The sequence below is a fragment of the Pteropus alecto genome, unplaced genomic scaffold (assembly GCF_000325575.1).
Source record: "Pteropus alecto unplaced genomic scaffold, ASM32557v1 scaffold668, whole genome shotgun sequence".
Lineage (NCBI taxonomy): Eukaryota > Metazoa > Chordata > Mammalia > Chiroptera > Pteropodidae > Pteropus > Pteropus alecto.
Window position 1 is genome coordinate 148,013 of NW_006441399.1, and position 6,939 is coordinate 154,951.

The window sequence follows — 6,939 nt, forward strand, 5'->3', positions numbered from 1 at the left end:
CTAACATATCCCAGTCAGTAACTAATCCTGTGATCTCATATAAGTCACTTTTCTTCTCTGCACTTGAGTTCAATCATATATGAAGATAGAAGATTGTGTTATGTTATCTCCAAAATCCTTTTAGCTAGAACACTCAAAGTTTCTAACAATATCAAAGAATTACATCTTGTTGTTATGCCCATGTTAGAGTCAGAGAATTCTGATAGAAGGCATACATTGGACATAATGATGGCTCTAAGCACAGTTACTACCTAGATCCTCTTTTCTCATTGCTATAGGGCAGTCATGTAATTCACAAATGACCCTAATGGAAAAGAGTACACGGGTGACGGAATTCATTCTGTGATAATAATGGATGACCCAGAACTATGGCTCCTACTCTTTACGTTCACCCTCGTCCACTTTGTCACTCTGGTCGGGAACTTGGGGATCACATTGGTCTTGCTGGACTCTCACCTCCACATCCACATGTGCTCCTTCCTCAGTGATCTCTGCTTTGTGGATTTAGGTTACTCCACAGCTGTCGCTCCCAAAGTGATAGCCGATTCCTTATAAATAAAAACAAGGTTATTTCCTACAATGCATGTGCTGTTCATATATTCATTTTTCAGTCTTTCTTACCGTAGAAACTTTTCTTTTGGCCTTAATAGCCTATGACTGCCGTGCAGCAGTGTGTAAATCATGACGTTACACCATCAACATGACAGTGAGAGGGAGTGTGGTGTCTGGTCATAGACTCCTATGTTCTTAGTTTCTTGGACAACTTCATGCATGTCTGGAACATGTTAAGCTTCTTTTTTTTTTTTTTCTGTAGATCCAATGTGACTGATCACTTTTTCTGCGGTGGGTTTTCTCTCCTGGTTTTCTCATGCTCAGACAACTACAGAAGTGTGATGGTTTTATTTGTTTTGGTGGGCTTGGATGTCCTATTTGCTAACCTGGTCATCTTGATCTCCTACTTGTTTATAGTTATCACCATTCTGAAGATGAACTCATCTGAATGACACCGGAAGGCTTTTCCCCCTGATTTCCCACCTCCCTACAGTCTCCATATTTTACGGGATGGGCATCTTCATATACTTACAGCCCAACTCCAACCATTTCATGGACACAGACAAAGTGGCCTCTGTGTTCTGCACCATGGCCATCCCCATGCTAAATCCACTGGTCTACAGCCTGGGGAACAAAGAGGTCAAGAGTGCCTTTAAAAACGCTGTGGAGAAGGCAAAGTCTTCCATAGGATTCATATTTTAATTACATAGAAGCAACAGTAAGACAGTTTCATACATCTCAGATCTGTCTAGGGACAATATTGAATTGCTAGGCCAACAATTTTATAAATTTCTGAATTACTTCCCCCCAATTCTTTATTAAATCTATAAAGCAAATGTCTTGACAAATATGAGACCTCAGGTAAAAGTAGTTTAAGAGGAATCAACCGCAAACCTATAATTCTTGTTTATTTTTATTGCATTTCATTTGTTTATATAATCATCCATACTCCTGTATAGGCAGCTACAGTCACGTGTATATTTAAGTATATGTCCACACACATCTCATTCATGCAAACCCCGTGTAATTCACACACCCATAAATGGACAGAGAAATAAATTCAAGAGACAGATAGAATTAGTCTATTTTTATAATATAATTTAAAACAATGATTTTGTACCTGATAATACATTCTTAAATGTGAACCTATAATTTTGAAATAGAAATAGTCCTTATGTGTGTGATTTTTCATTTTAATTTTTAAAACTTTTTATATACAAATATTTTGTTTTCACACTTAAAATTGGTGCCAAACATTCTGGGTATAGTTTTATTACTGAATATTTTTATTTGTTTTATTCATTTTTCAATGATAATAAATGTCATTATATGGGCATCTTTATTGAACTCAGTTTTTATCTTGATTGACTACATTATTCAGAAGCAACACCTTCATATGACAATTTTAACAAAGGAAGCAGACCAGAGTATAAGAAAAAATAATAAAAACATATTTTAATTCTCTGAAATAAAAATAACATTTAATTTTAAAGTAAGGCTTGACTCTTAGTCTTCAGATACTCAGCCCAGGACACATTTCATGCTTCTTCCTTCATGTATACAGCCAAGCAGCCAACTTATATATAGGTTACCATTGAAGCTAAAATTAGAGGTTGACTTGACTGGTCCTCGCCAGTTTCTAAAATAATCCAAACTAGCTTTTTAAATTTTGGTATGTTAGTACACTAAGAATCATTCAGAGGAGTGAGAGCAATTATGCAGATGTCTTTTAAAAGGGAAAATATTTTACTGAGTTTAAAGAGAATTTCTTCGAATTATCAATACTCTGTTTATTGGTTTATCTTTAAATATATCCTTCCCAGCTAAATGAGTTGGGACACTTTTACAATACATTTAAAATTATATTTCCTAACTTTAGAGTTATATGTGGGAAGAGTGAAGTATGCTTTTTCCATGTGGTATCTGAAATCTAGTATCTAGGACTCCTGTGGTTCGACATGAAATATGAACACATCTTTTTTTTTTTTTTTTAATGGCATAGCAGAGATATTTAAGCGTATGGGACATATCCTTCAAAACCAAGTGAAAAGACCACAGCCAGGAATTGTCTCTCCTCATAGGGAATGGTTTTTCTTTTGTAGAAAAGGAACTGGATCTTTCGTTTCTCTAAGTTATCCTTACGAACTGCCAAAACCTAACCGGAATCATTTAAGTGTAAAGAATCAGGGCTGGCCCAGTATAAAAAGAAAACCATGGAGCCCCATTGTTAGAAGTTTATAATAACTTCAAGTTGGCAAAAGCAAGGCATCAAACCCAGCGCAGGACTCTGTGTGACAGCTCAGGATGCCGAGTGACTGCACAGGCCACGTGCCCATGAAGCCAGCCATGAAGAGCCCTCCTCTGCTTAGATATAGTCCTTTACAAATTGCAACAAAATTGATATTTAAAGTGAAATTATTCTCCACATTTTATGTTATCTGGGAAATGCAAGTTAAAACAACAATGAAATATAACACTGCACACCCACTAGAATGGCCCAAATCCAGAACACTGATAACAGCAAATGCTGGAGAGGAGGTATAGTAGAAAGAATTCTCATTCATTGCTGATAGAAATGCAAAATAGTACAGCCAATAATCAACAGGACAAGTAATAACAAATGCTGGAGAGGATGTGGAGAAAAAGGAACCCTCATATACTGCTGGTGGGACTGCAAATTGGTACAGCCACTATGGCAAACAGTATGGAGTTTCCTCAAAAAAATTAAGAATTGATCTACCATATGATCCAGCAATCCCTCTATTGGATATTTACCCCAAAGACTTGAAAACTCATATCCAAAAAGGTATTTGCACACTGATGTCCATAGAAGCGTTATTCACAGTGGCCAGGACATGGAAGCAACCAAAGTGTCCTATGATAGATGATTGGCTAAAGAAGCTGTGGTACATATATACAATGGAATATTACTCAGCCATAAGAAGAGATGAAATGCTGCCATTTGTGACAACACGGATGGACCTCGAGATAATGATGCTAAGCGAAATAAGCCAGACAGAAAAAGTTGAAAATGACATGATATCACTTATATGAGGGATATAAACCTAAAAGCAACAAATGAACGGGGCAAACAAACAGAAATTCATGGACATGGACTGTAGACTAGTGGTTACCAGAGGGTAGGGATTAGGGGAGAAACAGGGAGGCAGATGAGGTAAAAGGGGTTAAATATGTAGTGACAGGAAGAAATCTAACTATGGGAGATGAACACAGTGTAAATATATATATATATATCTATATCTGTCTCTCTCTCTATATATATATATGCGCCTTACTGTTAAAGTGTACAGCTGAAACTTATTGGATTTAGTTAACCAATGTCATCATAAAAATAATAATAATAAAAAAATAATACAGCCACTTTGAAAGGCAGTTAGGCAGTTTCTTATGAAACAAAACATACTCTTATAGAATCCAGCAATTGCATTACTTTGTATTTACCCAGAGGAGTTAAAAACTCAAATCCACACAAAAATCAGCACAAGGATATATATAAGCATATAAACAGCTTTATACATAATTGTCAAAACTTGGAAGCAACCAATATGTGCTTCAGTAGCTGAATTAATTAATTAACTGTGGTAATTCAGACAATGAACTATATTATTCAGTGCTAAAAAGAAATGAAAGAGAGCTTGCTCCCTGACATATATTGTCAATTTGGCTCAAATAAACTCATAAAAATTCAAAAAATAAACTCATAAAAATTCAAAAAATAAACTCATAAAAATTCAAAAAATAAAAATAGTCAAAAAATAAAATAAATGAGCTATCGAGCCATGAAAATACATCGAGGAAATTTAAATGCATACTACTAAGTCAAAGAAGCCTGTGAAAAGGCTACATACTGTCTGATTCCATCTATATGACCTTCTGGAAAAGGCAAAACTACAGAGACACAGTACAATAAAAAGATTAGTGTTTCCAGGAGTGAGTGAGGGAGGAATGAGTAGATAGAGCATAGAGGATTTTTAGGGCAGTGAAAATACTCTGTATGATATTATAATGATGGATATATATCATTACACATTTATCCAAACCCATGGAATGCACCACACCAAAAGTGAACCCTAATGTAAACTATGAGCTTTGTGTGATTATGTGGGTTCATCAGTTGTAACAAATGCACCACTCTGGGGGATGCTAATAATGGGGAGGCTATGCATGTGTGGAATCAGGGGTAAATGGGAAATCTCTGCACCTCCTTCTCAATATTGCTGGGAACTTAAAACTTCTCTAAAAATAAAATCTACTAAAAAGTTGTTAGAAATATTACTCAACCATAAAAAAAAAAGAATGAAATTTTGCCATCTGCAACAACATGGATGGACCTAGAAGGTCTTGTGTTGAATGGAGTAATTCAGACAGAGAAAGACAAATGCTATGTGATTTTATTTACATGTGGAATCCAAAGACCAAAATAAACAAAATAGTAACAAACTCATAGATACAGAGAACAGTTCGATGGTTACCAAATGGGAGGGGAGTTGGAGGATGGGTGAAAAGGGGAAGGGATTAAGAAGTACAAATTGGTAATTGCATAATAGTCATGCGATATAAAGTATAGCATAAGGAATATAGTCAATGACATTGTAATAATGTATGGTGTTAGATGGGTACTAGATTTATCACTTCATAAGTTATATAAATTTCTGATCACCATGTTGTACACCTGAAACTAATGTAATATTGTATGACAACTGTAATTGAAAAATAAAAGAATTATTTAAAAAACAAAATAAAAATTACCTTCAAAAATATATCTGAGGGAATATAATTGCTTTAAAAAAAGTTAAGTTAGAGATAAGTAAAATGTTCATATAATGTTTCATGAACTTTATACATATGCGCATCAGATTATATGTAAGTAATATACATATCAGTTTATAAGTATATGTATATTATCCCTCTATGTGTACATATACAAAAAACTGTATATATATTAAACTTATAAGTTTATGTATATTGTCTATATATATGTATGTATATAGTACATATATATGTATATAATGAACTTACAGAAATAGGACAAAAGTAGTATATTAATGTCAAAGCTCTCCCTGATTCCATCACTCTTCTTCCCATAAAGTATATACTATTTATAATTACATGTTTATTCATATATACGGCATTTTGTTCTACATGTAATTATATGCTTCTCAGAGTGTTTGCTTGTTTAGTGTCTTATCTTCTCCGTTAGACTTAAGCGCCATGAATGAAAGAATGCTATTTATTTTGCATGGGTTTGTCATCTCAGGGTTCATCATCATGGCCTAAACACATTTGGGATCAATCAAGAGTTGAATGAATTGATATTTCTTCTCAATGATGCAAACATTAAAGATGAATTAAGTGAAATGCTAATTCCTGAGCTCCACTTGTCTTGCTTAAGGAGGTCACACTGTGGCTCGGTTTGTGCATTATCAAAGAGGGTTACCGTAAAGAGTGCAAATACACCCAGGATCTCCCTCAACAAGCAGAGCTGGATCCCCACAGACACTTTAATCACTTGTTCTCTACTTAGGCGAGCTAAGGAGTTTTGTAACCCCTCAGGGTATTCATCCCTCGAGATTTTCATGACTAGATAACTCCTTTCTGGTTTTCATTCTTTAACCTTTTGAGACCCACATCATCACGCTTGACCTCGTGTTAGAGGGTACAGCCCAAGACTCCAAGCTCCTTCAGCTATTCCTTTATTCATCTGATTTGTTAATAGTTGTCTAGTGGCCACGATGACATTTTCCCAAACTGTGACATTTCTAAGAGTATGCAGCCATGTCCAGGATAAACAATCCCACATAATAGTGATGATGATTGTGATTATGACGGACACCCTTTGCCAAGTATAAGGCATTTTAGGAATTTTCCTAGTTTCTTATCATAGCTGTAGTGTACAGGGTGGGTGTTATTGGGCTGCCTTTTCATTATTTCCATTTTACAGTTGAATGTATCAAGGTTTAAACAGGGTTAGTGATTTACCTAAGAAAAGTGAGCTGCACATCCAGGACTAGCTTTCTTATTAGCAGATTCCAAAGTCAATAGCGTTTTTCCTTCAGTTTCTCTCTGCCTCTAAGGAACTTTAAATATTTTGGCCAAACACTAAAGAAGAATACTCCAACAGCTTGTTGCTTTTTTTTCCACAGGCTATATTTCTGATTTGAGATCCACTCACATATGAAGGTGCTGGACTTGCGTGTTGTACTGTTCAGGAAATAAGGTAAACCTATAAATCTACTAAATCAAATCTGGCTGCATTAATTTGCATGGGTAAAGGTAGTCAGAAAAATGAATCAAGAAAGTGATTTCTCCTTTGATTTACTCTGAGCTCGGGCTTGAATATTTTGAATATTTCTTGTATCTGTTTCA

General features: G+C 35.2%; 1 pseudogene; it reads left to right on the plus strand.

Moving 5' to 3' along the window:
• Window positions 1-307: 307 nt before the first annotated feature.
• Window positions 308-1,254, plus strand: LOC112485402 (annotated as a pseudogene).
• Window positions 1,255-6,939: the final 5,685 nt, after the last annotated feature.